The sequence below is a fragment of the Canis lupus genome, chromosome 6, assembly GCF_048164855.1.
Source record: "Canis lupus baileyi chromosome 6, mCanLup2.hap1, whole genome shotgun sequence".
Lineage (NCBI taxonomy): Eukaryota > Metazoa > Chordata > Mammalia > Carnivora > Canidae > Canis > Canis lupus.
The window spans coordinates 40641702-40660489 of NC_132843.1; the positions used below are offsets into that span (position 1 = coordinate 40641702).

Consider the following 18788-nt stretch of genomic DNA (forward strand, 5'->3'; position numbering starts at 1 on the left):
CAGGAGACCTTCTATCCAGTGAGACCACAGCCAGGGCATGAACATCACTCCCCAGAACTGGATGCAGAGGAAGAACAGGTGAGAAGGAGGAACTGGGCAGAGATGCCTGGACATGCTTGTCCTTCCAGCTCCTGAGGTTCTTGGGACAAGAAGAAGGTAACACATGTTATCAGTGCTGTTCATCAGAGCAGAATTTCTTTCTTTTTTTATATTTTATTCAAATTCAATTTGGCAATATATAGTATAACACCCAGTTAAAGGCAGAGTTTCTTTCTTTAAGAGTGAGTAAATTCTGTTTACAACAGTAAAGGACCAGCTAGAAGGAGAGAAAGGATGACAAACATGGACAAAATTGTGCCCTGTAGCCAGAGTCCAGCCACAGCCTGGCTCTTCACTTGCCCCACACCCGAGGGGAGGGGAAAGAGGCTTGAGGACACGAGAGGAGCTGAGTCCCCGGATAGGCCAGGACCCTTGGTCCCCGAGGGCTGCGGCCCTGACCATCCACCTTAGAGGGCTGCAGGAAGGGAACCTCAATGGCTTCACGATGCAGACAAACCCAGGGGATGAGACCTGAGGCTTCATAAATCTCTCAGTGGATCAGTCCTTCCACTGCGCCCCCATCCAGGTGCAGTGGGGGGACCCAGGAGCCTTGGGCACCTCTAGTCCCTCTGCCTTGTCGCTCCCTTCTGAACCTCCACGTTCGTGGGCATCAGTGGGATGGACCAGACGCTGGGTCCTCGTCGATCGACTCTCTTCCAGCCTGTAAAGTTCCTGCTTCCTGACTTGGTTTGCAAAAGTGAACAGATGGAGCGTGTGTGAGGATGCATCTGTCCTCTGCTTGCTTCCCCTTCTCAGCTGCTGCCGGTGCTGCTCACCAATGCTGCTCGTGCTCAGGGGCGTCCTTAGTCTCAGTGGTGTTTCTCTCTCAGGAGCCTGCGGGCAGCCTGAGGTTAGAAGCCTCATCTTGTTCTCTGTCATATTACCTATGACTTCTACAGAGTTGCATCCTGGTAGCTGTTAACAATTGTGGTTTGGAAGATGTGAAACATTTGCTCAGACATAAATTGTCCCTCTCTGGACTGCTAGGGGAGACCAACCAAGCCTGCATATCAGATCCGCAAAGTTGAGTGTCACTGTCCCTGCTGACCCCCTACTCAGAGGTGCCCACCTGTTTCTGCCCGGAGAAGTTCCAGGGTCTCCCATGAACGGATCTGCGCAGTGTGCATCCAGCCAGGGGAACCCAGCAGTGTGTGACTCACTATATGCTGCTAGGATCATGTTTCACTCCATCTGCCCTCATGCTGCTATTCCAAAGGGACTCCATCATATCAATCTGACCAAGTGAGAAAGAAATAGGCAGCACACTAGTTGTCCTGGCACCAAGAAAGGTACCAGAAATGGATTATAAATCCCATGAAAATCAAGGGTCTTGACATCATAGTGAAGTTTTTAGGGGTCCAAGCATTTGAGGGAATAGCAGGATATCCCTCCAAATTGAAAAGCAAATTTGTCTTCCACATATGCTCTGTCATGAGGAAAGAGATATGGTGTTTTCTAAGCATGTTTGTGTATCTGGAGTCACATTTATCACAACTGGGTGTGCTATGTCACTGTATTTACCAGTAATCAACACAACAGCCAACTTGGAAGAGCAAGAGAAGATTGCTACCTGGTGCGGGCTACAAGGTAAGTAGCTCTGCTTTTGACTCTTATGGTCCTGGAGCCCCACAGGTGTTTGAAGTGATATTTAGCTATTTAATTGCTCCTTGGGGCCTGATAGAAGCCTCTGATATTAAGCAGAACCACATCTTCTTTGGAAAGTAATTTTTATCTCATATAGTTTTAGGCTTGATGTTGGGCTCTAGGAGACACTCAGCCTTGCACCTTGGGACACACCAAATGACTGTGTTCCCTTGACAATTGTCCTCAGCTGCACATTTCCTGATCCACGAAATCATACAATCAATCATGTCTTGTTCCCTTCCATTATCACATGGAAGTTACATACAAGCCTAGGCCCCAGCAGGACCTGGTGACACTACGAAGTTGCACAAATGGGCCCCTTACAATCCCGAAGCATCTGCTCTTGCTGCCAAGACCATCTCTAATGCTGGTGGAGACAGGGTGAGAGGACATATGGAGATCCACAGAGCCTATATCTGCACGTGGTTAAATCCTAAGTAAAACATATTCAATTGTCCTAACTTGAAATCTTGTCCTGGTAGCATACTGAGTGAGTACATCCCAAAAAGTCACTCATGAAGCTATGAGCTAGACATTGGTGTTCAGCCAATGGAGCCACTTGTCCTTAAGAATTCAGAAACTTTGCTGGGTGGGGAAGGAGGCCTGTGGCCAACCCTGGGCTGATGGGGGCCTCCTCCCTGCTCCACTTGCTGCCCAGAGTCTCCTGAAGCCTGCCTGGTGCTGACAGAGGAACTTCCGCCAGGCTGCTCTGGCTCTGCTCCTGGAGGACACCTGGTCCCAGGAGCAGCAGACATTTGCAGAAGCACAGTGCCAACAATGAAAGACAGGCCACAGTGTGGTTAGCAGGTGGGGAAGTGACAGGCAGAGAAAGTCTGCAAGGTCTGCTATCAGAGACCATGTATGAGTTTAAAGCTACAAGTGCTCTTTCTCTGTGAAGTCAATGCCTGGTGGGATTCCCACGAGCGTTTGGAAAAGTGAGACTTTTCCACGTCTCAAGCACGTGAGGCTTGTGAGTACATATCAACCATAGGGAAGGAGAGGCCTCTGCAGATCTATGGGGATTGGAGAGATGTATTTAGTAGAGAGTGACAAAAAGCTGCAGAGCATTGTGGGAGAATCTTTAAGCAAGTCTTACAGGTGAGGCCTGGGCTTCAGTAGTCCAGCCTGCAAATTACAGTACAGTAGATTTGAGGATGAAGTAGAGATGCTGGCAGTTCACCAGCAACTTGTTGGGTGGGACACATCAGTCAGGATCAGGGATTGGGAGGCGAATGCAGGTATGCTAAGCCCCTAAAGTTAGATTTGTGCAAATCAGCCTTCTGGTGAGGAGACAAGGAGTGTCCACCTCTAGCCTCAGAAGCAGCCTCAGCCCAGATATGTAGGGAGCACTGTCAGATGCAAAGGCCGCGAATTAATCTTTGTGCACGTGGGATGGAGCAAGGAGTTGCCACAGGTATGAGCACCTGCCCTTAGTACCTAGCAGTCCTCATGCATGTTGTGTAGATTCAGGCAAATCAAAGTGCTGCCTGGATCCTGGAAGGCAGAAAGTCCTAGTGGCTTGTTTCAAGTTGAGGCAAGAAAGTATAGTATCAGCACGAGCACCAGAAGCAAATCCCACCCTGGGAGTCCAGGAATTAAAGCGAGGTAATGAAGAGGTGTCAGGGTGATAGGAAGTTTGAGACGGAGAGGTAAAAGACCTGAGTAGATAAACTTTTCTGCTCCCCTTGGCAGAAGGGCATCTAGCAAAGGATGCAGTCTTCCAGCGTCGGCCCTGACCTGCAGCGAGCAGGCTGGATGAGCAGACCTGCTCTAAAGCCCAAATGTGGCTGGTTTTGATCCAACAACGGTGGCACATGTCCCGCTGGAAATCCCAGCACCTCCTCTTGGTACAGGGGGGACCCTGCTTGACTGGGTTGGACAGGTGAAACCATGTTTGGTGAGCCAGTGCCCAAGTTCTACCTATTTCCCCCACCCTGTTAGGAAAAGGACAATGTGTGAGATCCCACAGGACAGGACAGCCCTGTGTCACAGCTAACTATTGTGGTTTGTCTCCTCATTTCCCACCCTGGGGGACAGAATGTGCAGGGAGCTACAATTACTCCTCCAAGAAGATGTGATAAGACACAGAAAGCTTTATTCACCAAGATTCCAGAGGTTCGAGAGGCAGACCAGTCCAAGGAGGACACAGGACGAGTATTCAGAGCAGAGAGACTGTACTCCCCTTTGGTGAGGAGGTGCATGGTGAGGGGTGCCGGCAAGGCAGTCAGGCCATGCATCAGCCCCCTTAGGGCCACCTCGGATGCCAGATGGAGTCACCAAAGCTGGCCAGGCAATTCGCTCAAGTGGAGCATTTAGGCGGGATGCAAAAGGGGCAGATCTGAAGCCCGTCTGGGTTCCTAATGGAGAAAGCAGAAAGGGGGCCACGAGGCTGCAGATCTCAAACATTACCGAAGCCTGAGGTCAGGTTGTTCATCATGGGCTGCAAAAGTGAGGTTCAGGCTAAGTTTAATGAAGTTCCCATCTGAGTTACATAAAGATGACATTCCAAGAGCTGCAGGAGCAGATGAACTCCTGGCCATTGGGTTCTCAGGGGGCCTGCAGCAACACGAATGGGTCATGCCTCTTGCAGGAACTGAGCTGGTGTTCCTTCTCCTCTGAGCCAGGGCCACCCCCCCATCCCCTGCCATGGCCGTGACCCCAGACAGAGCCCTTCACTGTGAACCCTACAAAGGAAATGAATCAACAACTTCCCAGAATATTCTGAACAACCACTTCTCTCTCTCTCACCTCGCCCAGCCCACGTGACTAGCGAGCATTTCCCTTGGACTTTTCTTTTTAGTTTGACTTGTACTCTGTCCAGAAGAAAACTCAGTCTCTCCCTCGATGCTGTGTCACAGAAGCTGTCTGCAACCGCTTGCGCCATGTTTCACACATCTCTGCTTCTGAATATTCTCTACAAGCCAAGTCTAGGGTGGATGATCGGGACGGGAGAGAGGGAAAGTCTTTCCCCTGGACAAATTCCTTTTCGTCAAAGCCAACAAGTGGACTCGAATGCACTAGTCATCAGGGCAGTAAATGAAACAGGATGCCATCTTCATATATCAAACTGACAATCAGGAGAATAATGTCCAGCATTGGCGAGGCTCTGGGAGAATGGGAACTTGCGTACATGGTGGTGGGAATATAAACACTCACAGCCTTTCTGGGGAGTGAGCTGACAGTATGTTGTAAATGTAGGATGCACTTTGACCTTGACATTTTTTAAAAAAAGATTTTATTTATTTATTTATTTGAGAGAGAGGAAGTGAAAGAGCATGAGCAAGGTAAGGAGCAGAGGGAGAAGCAGGCTCCCCACTGAGCTGGGAGCCCGATGTGGGACTCAATCCCAGGACCCTGAAATCATGACCTGAGCTGAAGACAAATGCTTCACCAACTGAGCCACCCAGGTGCCACCATTTTGACCTTGAAATTCTACTTACAGGAACACATTGCAACAGGAGCAAAGCCTTATCAATGCTCAAAGAAACATGTTTAAGGATGCTATTGCTGGAACCATTAGTTGCCTACCCAGTGTCTATTCTTTCCATTTCTAACTGTATATTTGGTGGTAATTAGGTCAGTTATGAAACAGACATTTCCCAGACCTTTGCAAGACAGAGGGCTAACAAAATGCAAGGAAGAATTCATTGTGTGGAACTTGAGGAAAAGCCCTCTCACCCTTCCCCTCTTTTCTTTTTGTGGTGTCCTGACCTTGTGCATGATGGCTAGAGCCATAGCAGCCATTTTGTGACCTTGAGGCAGGAAGCCACACACTAAGGAACAGAAAAATACAAGAAGTGTAGGACCTCGATACCTCATTCCTGCCCTGAACTGCTTGCCTAGAGATTTTTTTCTGAACACCAGAGAAAAACAAGCCCATGGTTTGTTTAGGTCAGCATGATTAGATCTCTTTCAAGGGCAGCCAAGTGTGCAGGAGCCCCCTCTTCTTCAGGGTTTCACAGTCGGCAGCCAACCACAGTCAGGAAGTAGATGACCCTCCTGATGCATGCTCAGAAGCTCAGTAGGAGGTGGCCCCATGCTGTGTCACAGTGCCTATGTCATTCCCCTCTCTTCCTCTCATCACATGGGCATTTTATCATCTCACAACATCATATGAAGAAGGGTGAGTGTAGGACAGTACAAAATTTTGAGAGACCACATTCACATTGCTTTTATTACAGCATATTGTTATGATTGTTCTGTTTTTATTAGTTACCACTGTTAATCCCTAACTGTGCTTAATTTGTAGATTAAAATTTATCACAGATATATGTGTGTATAGGAAAAAACAGTATATATAGGGTTCAGTACTCTGTGCTTTCAGGCATCATCGGGGGTCTAAGAATGTATCTCCCAGGGAAGGGACCCTTACTGAATTCTTAACAATGCTGGTTGGAACATTGCTTTAAAATAGAAGAATAATATAAGCAGTCTAAATATCCCTGGCTTCCCCTTTCTTGAGGTTTCCCAGCTCTGGTCTCAGTAGGCAACACCCTGACACTCAACCTCTTTCTCATAGCGAAACTTGAGCTTGGCTCTGCTTGCACACATTCCTCCCACAGTGCCAGAAAATCAGATGTGTAATTCAAATATTTTTAAATTCTTGGTAAAGAAGACATAGAGTCAACCAGAATCAAGAATTATAGGCTGTGTATAAAACCCAAAATTATATAAACAAAAATTGAGAAGTCAGAGAGAGCAAACATGCTCCATTCTCACTGAACTAGGAGCAGAAATAGCCATCTGGTCCTAGCATTGAGTAGGGACAAAGTAGGCTTAAACTCATTGTTTACAGGAAACTGCTAGTAAAATTGAAAAAGGATGTTTACCTTCAGAATCATTGGGAGGCAGAGAGGCAAAGAAAGTCTGTGTAAGTGGTCCATCAATTGTATGGCAAAATGTCAAAAGATAAGTTAAAATACTTTTAAGTGGGCAATCTCACACATAATAACATATTTATTAATTTGTGAATTGCACATTTTAAAGCAGATGCCACAAATTAAACCTGGTAAAAATAGGAGATATCCATATCCAAGAAACAAACAATATTTTAATATCTGGCAGTTTGTGATGGCTTCATACAACATTAGCTCATCCTCCAAGGCTCAGAATGTGTTTTGAGTAAGAGCTCTATCACAGCAGTAGAGGCAAAGCTGTATTTCATATAGTCTTTTTGACTAGTTGACAAGTTTGAATTTTTGAATAAAAAAATCCAGGGCAGGGGGATCCCTGGGTGGCTTAGCGTTTTAGTGCCTGCCTTCAGCCCAGGGCCTGATCCTGGAGACCTGGGATCGAGTCCCACATCAGACTCCCTGCATGGAGCCTGCTTCTTCCTCTGCCTGTATCTCTCTGCCTCTCTCTCTGCGTCTCTCATGAATAAATAAATAAAATCTTAAAAAAATCCAGGGCAGGGACATCTAAAAGCTAGGGGAATTTAGAATGTTTACATCATTCCTCTATATAAAGCCATGTTACACAAACATCCATGTCTGTTAGAAATACATGTGGGGGCTAGTCAGAGAGATCTCATCCTGGTGACTTCAACAGATGGGAATCTGTGGTGAGCTTCTTGTCTAATTTAATTAGGTCATCTGTTCTGCCTCATAATTAGCAGACAAAGAACTCCGTCAGGCGCCAAAGAAGGGCCTGCTCCATCTTTTTTTGGTTCTTGTCTCATGTGTGTTATCTTCAATCTATGAATGTTTGGGACTATTTGTTGAGAAACAAATCAACCTGGTCAGTTAAGAAACATCCACACTCCCTAGACGGCAGGAATCTGGAATTGACTCAGTGAAAGCAGGGCCACTCAAGGGGTAGTTCACTCACACATGACTCTGACCAACAGATCAAACTAGGGTGCCAGGCAAATTCTATTACATGTTCAAAGAGGGCTTTTTTCCTGATCAAAATAAAAGTATAAATAGATGTATATTCATATTTTCTTTGTATACCGCAGTGGATCATCTCACATTGACACACTTTGGAGACCAGTACTTTATCCACAAAGATAAAGATAAAGATAACGTTTTCATTTTATTTTAAAATGTACAGAAAAACATACACAGAGGGACCATATGTGAACGCTTGTGAGTGCCTAAAGCATGGGCGGGGGACCTGAATAGACATTTTTCTAAAGACACGCAGATGGCCGATAGGTGCATGAAAGATGCTCAATTTCACTGATGATCAGGGAAATGTAAATCAAAACCTCCACCTGTTGAGGGAGGGGGATGTGCAGGGTGGAGGGAGGGCTTGTGGGGGGTGCAGGGTGAGGCGAGGCAGAGGGGGAGACCTGTCCCAGCCCACGACACTGATGAAACGGGGAAGAGAAACTCAAGGTCCCACACTGTGGACTCCTTGTGGAGCAAAGTGTTTCCTTTCCAGACCCAGATGCTCCAGGACAGCCTCCCCCTTCGTTGGGGGCAGATCAGAGGGGTGGCTCTGGGGTAGATGTGACCAGAGCGGGGGTGCTCAGGAGGCAGGTATGAAGGAGGAGGGTGGGTAGCCGGGGGCTTGCTGGTGTCAACATCCTGATTTCTCCAGACCCTTCAAGGGTTGAGGAAAGGAAGGGGGGCCAGAGCCTTTCTGGGATGCCTTCAAATTCCCCAGGCTGGGGAAACCACCGTCAACCCCCTCAGGAAAGGCAGTTATTTATGTGTTCTGGGGGCCCAGGCTGAGTCATCAGTCGCTCACAGTCTCACTGCCCAGAGTCCTGTTCTGTCCTCAGAGCTGTGTCTACACACTCAGGCCCTGTGTGCACCCCCTACACGTCCCCAGCCTGCTTGTATCCCGGCTCCCAGGCTGAGGGCACGCGTGTGAGTGACAGACCAGGACAGCCTTCCGTTGCCCTGGCATCAGGGACAGTTGAGCTGTGTCACCCTCTGCAAATGTGGGGTGGGGCAGGGAAAGGGAAGTTCCCTTCTTATCGACTTTTCCTTGGGTTACAAGCTGTTTCTAGGCTCTTGTGGGTGGAGGGCGTGTCCTGCAGGCAGCCTCATGTGAACCAGGCTCCAACTTGGTGGCCTGGACCCGCCCTTGTCCCCACAGCAGCTTACTGGCACATGGTGGGGGGAGGGGAGGGTGAGGGAGCGGAGTCTGCGGTCGGACCCACTGGGTCACTAGTTCTGGTTCTGTCCCATATTGGCCAGAAGATTTTGGGCAAATTGTACATGTCCTGGAAAACTGGCTTTACCTTTCTCGGCTTTGTTTCCATCACTTGTGAAATGGGTAGAATAATCTGAAACTCAAGGTGTTATTTGCAGATTGAAGGAAAGAGTGCCCCTCTAGCCAGAGCCTGACACGGGGACACAGATCACTCATGGGTGTGATGTGACATGTCTCACTGAGGAAAAACCTGCCCGTAGTCACAGGAAAAGAAGGAAACTGGGATGGTTTCCTTGTTTCATCATTGACAGTTTGCCCACGATCCAATGGTTTAAAATTAGAACAGGATTTCCTTTGGGGCCAGAGGGGGTCCTAGTGGGAGACAGATGGCACCCTCTCCTCTGCCCCCCACCCCTCTGCCTCCATCCTTGCTACATGAACAGAGGGCGTAGGCACAGGTGGCAGAGAAGAGACAGATAAGGTGCATGAGCACGACAGATGGTTGTCCTCACAGGAAAACACACAGATGCAAATGGAAAATCCTGGTCACCCTATTTGCCTGTCAAATTAACACACTTGTATCTCTTGTATTGAGAGTCCTGAGTGCATGACAGGGGTGGGACAGGCACTCTCATGTCTAATGGGCCAATGTCCCCCAGCTCAGGGGTCAGCCCCAGGCAGCTGGAAGGAAGACTGCCCCCCCCCCCCCCAGTTCTCTGAGCAGGTAAGGCCAGGACAGAGGGCCATGGGGCTGAGGGTGCAGGGAGCCGCCTGCCAGGCTGGTCAGTGGCTGTCCCCATCAGTGGTGACCCGGGCTCCTTCCTCCCCTCTCCTCTGTGTGGCCTTGTCCCCCAGAGAGAACGATTCCTGTGCTGGAATCGTGTATTAGGTCCTTTACCCCGGGGTTTCCAGCAGAGTCTGGTTGGATTTTCTGGTTCACTTTCTAACATCTCTCCATCTCCAGGCGCTGTTGTTAGGTCCACAGGAAGAAACTCTCTCCGTGTGGCCTGCTTCGTGTCAGCTACCTGAATCTGTATTCTGTCCACGGTGACCACTGTCACACCTGCCAGCATGTTGTTGACCTGCCCTTGTGGACGGATTTCCGTCTCTGTCTCTTCAATCTCTCTGTGTCATTAGGTGATGCGCCGAGCACATGGCTGCAGGATCGAGGCGGGGTCTGTGTGTAATCGGGGGGCGTCCTGCCCTCAGACACAGTTCAGGCTTACACGGTGGACCTGCTCCTGACCTTTCATGGCCTCTGTTCACCATTGGTCAGCATCCTTGGCTTGCCCTTACTCGGGTGGATAGCGTTCTCGTCAATCTAATCGTCTCTGGTGTGCTGGAAGTTATCCCACCTTGCACTTTAATCCTAGTGGACACGAATCTTAAATTTATACTGCAACATTTAAAGATAATCAGTATTTCTTCTTTCTCTAAATAAAACAAGAACTTCAGCGTGTTTTTCCCCTGTATCCCCAACTCCTCTCATGTGGTGCTTATTGCACATATGAGAATAGATACAATTCTTATCACCTGTATAATCACCATGTATATATATTATTATAGAATTTGGGGGGCACCTGGGTGGCTCAGTGGGTTAAGCCTCCGACTCTTGATTTCTGCTCAGGTCATGATCTCAGGTGATGAGATCGAGCCCCACGTCGGTCTCTGCTCTCAGCGCATAGTCTGCTTGAGATCCTCTCCTTCGGCCTTCTCCCTGCTTGCCTAGCTCTCTCTCCCCTTCTCCCTCCAATACATAAATACAAGAAACCTGTTTAAAAAAGAACTATCACACTCATCATGATCACTGAATTCTGTTGACACAACTGAGCATGGAAGGGCCTCAGCCCTCTGCCCTGGGCTGGGAGTCAGAGCCCCTGGGCAGTAGTCAGGAACCTTCCCCAGGGCCATAGTCAGGAACCTCCCACCGCTGAGTCACTTGGTGGACCTGCGGGTCTCCTGCCATGTCCTCCAATGCTGAACCTCGCTTTCTCTTTTGTCTCCTTCTGCCCCAGAGCCCATCCCCCACCCCCAGATTGTGATTCATTCACCAATCAACCCAGCGGGCTGGTGCCAGGTCAGCCTGGAGTGTGAGACCCCAGGATCTACAGAGAACTGGACAGTGACCTGGCTGACTGAGGGCCTCCCCAGGGAGCTGGAGCAGAGCGGGGCTCTGAGGCCAGCCCCCAGCTCCAGGAATGTAAACCTGACCCTGCCCCTGAGCCAGGTGAATGGCTACCTCACCTGTTTGGTCAGCAACCCGGTGGAGGAGAAGAATGCCACCTTGCCCCTGCAGAGCATCTGTCTGGTCAGGGGTGAGTGGGACCTGCTGGGAAGGGCTGGCAGGGGCGGGGCGTGACCAGGGGGGCTCAGGGAATCAGTGGGACAGAACAGCCGTGGGAGGGGCTCTCTGTGGAGAACCCCAGAGACAGGTGCATGGCCACAGGGTCTTCGTGGAACCTGGACCAGTGCCTGGAGATGCTGTGTCCCCAGGACCCGCTTGTGGGGCTGGCACATGGGCACTCCCTTTTCAGCTTCAGGGAGGCTGGGAGGCTGACTCTGACAGAGGATGCAGGCAGGGGATGGGAGGACCTGGAGGGCACCTGCCCCCAGCCCTGGGATCTCAAGTCCCCAGACCTGAATGGTCTGCATACAGAACACATGGAGGCTGATAAATGCCTTATTCTTGGCCTCAGGCCAGGGACTCAGACCAAAGTTCAGGCCAGGACCTGTTTCCCTGGTCAGCAGGGGACTCCCACGGACCTCTACTCTCAGGTCTGGGGGTGAGGCCTCAGAGGCCAGGGAGCAAGGTCGGGTGTAGGGCAGCAGCTAACATGAGGTGCAGGGGCTCTGGCGGGAGAGACCTCATGCTGACCCCGCCCCCCTGACCCTGCCCTCGGCTGACCAGTAGGGGGTGGGGGCTCTGTGGGCTGCCTCTGCCCTCCTATCAGGCTCCGGGTGCCAGGTGGGTGTGGCCAGGGCCCAGGGAGCTGATAAGGGGTGTGTGGCAGCCCCACCCTCCACCCTCCACCCTCCTGAGAACCCCCATGTGTCCCTAGAGCAGAGCGGGTAGGTGGGCATTCTGCATCGGGTCCCATCCTGAGACACCCCGGGATGAGGGGCAGGAAAGGAGGGTGACTGGTAGCCGGCCTGAGCTCTGCTGCCTCAGTTTCCCCTCCCTGGGCCGTTGCTGTTGGAGAGGGACAAACCCTGGGGGTGGGGTGGGGCATGGTCTCCTTTCCCAGTGGCTCTGGTGGGGGGAGGGCGGCCAGTCACCCCCTCTCCTCCCTGCTTGTGCTCTGCCCTCACCCCACCTCCCTGCCCAGTTCGCGCTTCCAAATGAGCCCCCGGGGACCCGGAGCAGCAAACACAGAGGGACAGGCAGGGGCCAGCCCCAGGGAGGGAGGCAGACACGGTGACTGCGCACTGCACCTGCCCAGGCCGCCCTCGGGGCCTTCCTCCCGCCTCCCTGCAGACCCTGCAACCCAGGCTGGCCGCCCTCGGGGCTCTTCCCGGGGCCCAGGCCACAGAGACACCCCGGGACCCGGCAGCGAGGCTGGGAGGGGCCGCGCCCACGGGCGGGGCTGCAGGCAGGGCGCGGGGTCCGGGGCTCCCCGGAGCCACAGCCCCGGGCAGGGGCCGGGCCTGCGGGGGAGGCTGTGCCGGCAACGCCCCCTGGTGGACGGAGCAGCAGCGGCAGCCGCCCGCAGCCAGGGGTCCCAGCCCCGCCTTCCTGCACCTCAGGGAGCAGGTGTTTCCTGGACACTTGGAGGGAGGACAGCATGGCCCGGCCCCGGGCCCGCCCGGGACAGCTCTGCTGCGGCCACAGTCAGGCCTGAGAGAGGCTGTTCAGGATCCTGCTTACGTTCCGAGGTCTCAGGGCATATCACACACACCTGTCCCCTGGTTTTTCTCACCTGTCCAGCAAGTTATGGGACAGAGGCTGAGGCCCTTCTGGCTCTGGCATCCTGGGATCTAGGTCAGGATGGACCTGACCTGGCTCTGTTAATTCTCTGACCTCAGTCTCCTACCTGCCTTTCCTGGGCTCACCGATGCTCTGGCTACATGACCTGTGACTCCTGGAACAGGCCAGGCAGGGTCTCACCTGAGGGCCATGACAGGGGCTGTCACCTGTGCCAGGAAAGTGATTTCCCCAGATGTTCACCGTTACTCCTCACCTTCTTTCAGTAATTTCTAGAAGTCAGTGTCCTGCCTTGGGTGGGGGCCTCCCCTTGCCCAGAGCCCTCAGCTACCAGAATATTTTTTTCCCAGGCTGCTCAGCATCTCGGAATGGACACAGTTCTCAATAGTCTCACACAGAGATGTGCAGCTGTTTTATTTTCCTTGTGAACCCACAGCAAATTATATTACAGATTTTTTCAAAAGTTCCCTATAAAGAATAGATGTAAAAAGTCACACAAAAATGCATGTATGAACGGCTCCTCAGTGACTATCCTGGGACTATGCTCGAATTCAGCATTTTCTGTGTGCTCAGTAACCAGGTATGGGGAGCAGGGGATGGAAGGTGCCAGGGTCTGTGCTCATCCCCCTGCTGGGCTACCTCACCTGAGTCCGGCCCCTCAGGAAGGCAGCTCTGAGCTCCAATGGAGCGCACATCTCCTGAGAATGAGGAGTGTCCAGGGGTCCCGGGGCCTTTCTGGAGAGGCCAGAGTCATGCTCGGCCTCAGTCTCTGGGCTCTCATGTGTGCAGCTGGGACCGCAGAATGGAGGCAGAGGATGCAGAGGGACAGAGGACAGAGGCGGTCCCGGTAGCTTCATTGTGATTCCAGCAGGGGGACTGGATCAGATGCAGGCCTGGGCCACGCCCCTGCACAGGACATCCTGTGCTGCTCATCAGGGGAGGATGGTTCACGGCTTTGAGTCACTTCCTTGTTTCTTCTGCATCTCAGACCTGCTGGCCTGCTGTCCTACCTTATCTTCACCTCCCTGCTGCCCCCCTCGGTGCTCCGACACCAGGTATGGGGTGTTCTCTCCCGCACCAAGCACTCTCTGTGATGCCAGCTGGGTGTCCCCCCATTCATGCCAGTTTTGATGCTATCTACCTGGACACGGTGGCAGATCCTGCAGGGTAGGGGCTTGATCCCACCAGACTGCTTCCACATTCCACAGGCCACCCAGAGTCTAGGTGCTTTTCCTGTGCAGAAGTCCGATCACCTGCAAATCAGAGGTTCCCAGGACCCCTTCCTTGGGTTCAGTTAATTTGCTAGAACAGCTCACAAGACCGAGAAACCAGTTACTATTCACCAGCTCATTAAAGGAAATGGTAAAGTGTACGGAGGAGCATCCAGCTGGAAGAGATGAGTAGGGGGAGGTGTGTGGGAAGGGGCGCTGAGCTTCCGTGCCCTGGGCGGGTGCCCTTCTCTCCTCTGCCTCCACCTGTCCACCAGCCTGGCAGCTCTGGAACCCCGTACTTTTGGGATTTTATGGAGGCCTCCTTGGATAAGCGTGATGGCTCATTAACTCCATTTCCAGACCCCTCCCCTCTCTGGAGAAATAAGGAGGGGAGGGCTGAAAATTCTGAGCTTCTCATCAGGGCTCTGCCTTTCTGGTGACCAGCCCCCACCCAAGAGGCCACTCGGAGTCACCTCATTAGAACAAAAGACGCTCCTGTCACCCAGGAAATTCCAAGAGACTTAGGAGCTCTGTCTTGAGAGGCTGAGGCAGAGACTGATACAAATATGTTCTTGCAATTACCAGCCACAGGCTGTCACACTCAGGCCCAGGCTAGGGTTCCCCGTCCTGCCCAGATCTCCAAAAGCCAGCCTCTCTCCAATGCACAGCCTGAGTCCTGGCTGTCAGGCCTTACATCCCGTCCTCTGCCCGGAATCCTGCTGTAGCCACGTCTCTCTATCCCATGTCTGCTGATCCGGGACGCCCAGAACTCCCGAACCAGAATCTGCTTCTGAATCGGATTACCGAGTGAGTTGCGTGCACAGTCAAGGTGCAACAGTAATGCTTTATGCTCGATTTTTTTTCTTTTTAGTATGTGCACAATCAAATATGCATGTTATATGATAGCACAGATACACGGCGCGTCAAATCACAGGTGCACATGCCAGTACACAGGTGCTAAGAGCCCTCAGTCTCCTGCAGGCCCCAATTCCTCTTCCCAGAGGCAACCACATTTACTGGTTCCCGTCTCAGTTGTCTTATGATTACTTCTTTGTATCTAGGTAATGCTTCTAAGGTGATTTCTGGCATATTCGAGCTGAGACATAACCGAATGACTCCCTGCTAGGCTAAGGGGCTTTAACGCCTTGATGCTTCCCCCTTGGCCACCACCCATGGTTGCAATGGATCTTCATGCTGCTGGCTTTTCTTGCATGTGTGGTGATCCTTGATTTTCCGCTTATATTTTAAAAAGAACCCAGCCGCCCTGTGGGCAACCAGGCTCCTTCTTAGGGTGGGGTGGGAGCTGGCTACTATGCCATGAACCCCTTCGTGTCAGAATGAAGAGGCTTGCCCAAGGTTCCAGTGTGCACACGAGCTGCCCCAAGTTCTCTGTAGTGCTATTTTTTGTTTTTTGTTTTGTTTTGTTTTTTTTTTTTTTTTTAGAAGAGTGCTCCTTTGTTGATGTCTGAGAAGCCAATGCCCAGCTCCAGGATGCTCCATGCCTAGAGCTGAGCTGTGGGTTGGGAGCTGTTTCATGCACAGATCTCCTAGCATTGCCTCTGTGTTAGCCCCAAGAGCCCCTCCTACTCCTCTATGGCCCCTCTGAGCTCGGGGTCCCTGTTGTTCCTGTGGGTAGACAGCTCCGACCTCTGCTGCGCCCACGTGTGTATTCCTGGTGGCTATTCTCGGACTCGGTTGCATGATGGACTCCCCAGGATGGGCCATTAACTGTTCCCTGGGCATGACCCCAGAGATTTTGGTGTAACTGGTCTGGGCTCGGGCTCTGCCCACCTAGGCAGCCATCTCCCCTCTCTCTGAGATTCCAGGCACCTCTGGTCTGCTGGGCACTTGCCACTCTGTCTCTTTGATGTCATGATTTAGATGCTTAAACTTACTGTAGTTTTAAGGTTCTGGGCAAGGGGAGGAGATGCCTGCATTTACATGGTTTATGAACATCTTGAACAAAAAGTCTCAACCCTAATCTCATTGCACACGTGCGACTTACTTTCCAACTACGCTTCACACTCTGTCATTCAGCAAAAAGAAACAAGCCAGGGAACCAACTCTGCAACCGCTCCCTATGGCTTCGCCTGCGGACACACTGCTCCTTCCCAGGGCTCTAACACCGCCCTTGCTGCTCCCTGGTAATTTCTAAGCCGGGAGATCAACCGCCCTGGATTTGGATCGGCACTCAGCGGTGCCCGGCCTCAGTGTTGGGCCCCTCCTGGCCTCCCCTTCGCTGGGACAGGCCTCTGTGGGTTTCCAGCCTCACATGGCCATACAGCCCTTTGGAGGTGAGAGCCGGTGGGCAGCAGGAGCAGGGGCTTCTCCCTCTCTCCCCTCTCTCCTTCCTCCTGTTGGGGTGGAAGTCATTCTCCGAAACCCCCAGTGAGCTTCTCTTAGTATTTCTGGCCAGGAGGGGTGTCACACGCCCACCTTGGAGTCAAGCTGCCTGTCTCTCCTTGACCGTGACCACTGAGCCGCTGCACCAGGAAGGCTCTGTTAGTGACAACGGTGGCTCTGGAGGAGGAGACGGCGGTGTCAAGGTCATGCCTTCTCTCTTTTCTGGGACCAAGTTTCTGTTTCATCTCCACTTCAAACCCCTATTGCTCTTTCTCTTAAGTGCTTTTCTCTTAACCGACTTCAACGTCACCATATGCTTCCCTGTCTCGTGGATTCTGGTCTTCGCATTCTTTTTTTTTTTTTTTTAAATTTAATTTTATTTATGATAAGCACACAGTGAGAGAGAGAGAGAGAGGCAGAGACACAGACAGAGGGAGAAGCAGGCTCCATACACCGGGAGCCCGACGTGGGATTCGATCCCGGGTCTCCAGGATCGAGCCCTGGGCCAAAGGCAGGCGCCAAACCGCTGCGCCACCCAGGGATCCCTGGTCTTCGCATTCTTAAAGTCTGCCAGAGAATCACTTTTCTCCCCAGTTATTTTTTTAGCACCCCCCTCCCCATCACATTCTGATGACCTAGTTCATCCTTTATCTCTACTCATTTAATCTTTTGCACACGGTTGTGTCTGTATTTGGGAAGACCCCTGTATGTGTGTTGGTCTCCTGTTAGATTATTTCCTTTTTTTTTTTGCTTTCCTGTCTTTGGGGAACTTTCTGTTTGCTTTGCTTAGCACACATGTGTGTTTGGGATTCCTTGTGATGTTGCCTTCTAGACACGGAGCTCTTAGTGTGGAGAACCAGATAGGATGGTCTGTGGTTTGTGTTTAGCTCACTGCTGCCCGGTAGGGTAGGAGGGGAGCCTGTGCTGGCCAGCAGCAGTTAGAGAACCTGGTGCTTCAGCTCTCCAGAAAGCCACAGAGAAGCAGTCTCCACTGAGCAGGGCATTCCCGCCCCTGAGGTCCCAGGAGGAGGGCTCCTTGGGCTTCTGATCCTTCTCCCTCCTCCCTATCAGCCTGGGCCACTCACGTGGCATGATGGGCTTTCCCTTCCCCTACCCCTTGGTCTGTTGTCCTGCTGCCTTACCTGTCTGGGTCTGTTGTTCTTAGGAGGATATATCTCAAACTGGTTTGTTTTGTAGTGTCAGGGGCTCAAAAGTGCTGTTAGAACATTTGTATTTCATGCTTTCACTCAGATAATAATCTGCACATGAATATGTGCATATTCTGGATCCTGCAGGCAGCTACCTTACAACAAAGGTGTGCTCTCAGGGCCCAGTTTGCTTTAATGTGAAGGTCCCACTGGAGGACCAGATGAGGATGTAGAGTGTGGTCCTGAAGGGAACTGGCTGGTTCACTTAGACAGGTGAGTGGGGGCAGGGCGGGGGGGCAATGATTGTGATGCCAGTGCTCTCTGAGCACCTTGAGGGTGTTAACAAGTGACTCTTGCCCCAAGTCTATGCGGAAAGGCCTATGATGACTCCACTTTTATGCATGAGAAGACTGAGGCACACCGAAGCCAAGTGCCTACTTAAGAGTAGACAGCCAGGAAGTGCATGAGGGCTTCACACAGGCAGCTCGGCCCCAAACCACGTCTTCCCCATTAAGTTATAAGGTTTACATCAACTGCCCAAAGCTTACTTCATCTTTAACTTACTGGTTCAAACCAGTTTGCTAAAAGACAATTGACAGAAGAACCCATCTCTTAAATTGAGCAAATCACTCGACAAGCTAGTCGCTGAATTTGCTAAACTTACAAAATATCTATTTCCAGGATCCCTGGGTGGCGCAGTGGTTTGGCTCCTGCCTTTGGCCCCGGGCGTGATCCTGGAGACCCGGGATCGAATCCCACGTCGGGCTCCTGGTGCATGGAGCCTGCTTCTCCCTCTGCCTATGTCTCTGCCTCTCTCTCTCTCTCTGTGTGACTATCATAAATAAATAAAAATAAAAAAAAATCTATTTCCATCAATTACTGATAAAGTCTATGACAATTTGAACCAATGGATTAACAGAGGCAGTGAGAACTTCGAGGGCCAGACTCCAGGGCTCTGGCCCTCAGTGTCCTCCTGTTATCCCCGGAATCCCCCAGTTCAAGGAACATCAATCCAGGCCGTCTTGAGCACCCCACAGGAAGCCAGGTAAGGAAATATCCACCTTTGCCTAGGCTGTTGTTAGGGAGAAATAATGCAAACATGTCAATTAGAACTACAGAAATCTTCGAAAGCTGTTCAAACTGTTCTATCCACTACAAATTGCGTTAAGCTTCATACATAGCTAAAAGATATGGTTTCTGGTCAAAAGATAGATTTGATCATTTTGGCAACTTGATCATTTACTGAATAGGCACCTGAAGAATTGACCCACTTCTGCCCCCCACACCTCTCAAAAAGGTGTGTCAAGTTCAAAAGTT

General features: G+C 51.3%; 1 long non-coding RNA gene across 1 annotated transcript; it reads left to right on the forward strand.

Moving 5' to 3' along the window:
* The first annotated feature begins 9672 nt into the window (after positions 1–9672).
* LOC140635421 (uncharacterized) lies at positions 9673–18347 on the forward strand. Its single transcript, XR_012032746.1, has 3 exons — positions 9673–10118; positions 10863–11162; positions 18153–18347. It is a non-coding gene; the product is annotated as an uncharacterized lncRNA (long non-coding RNA).
* Positions 18348–18788: the final 441 nt, after the last annotated feature.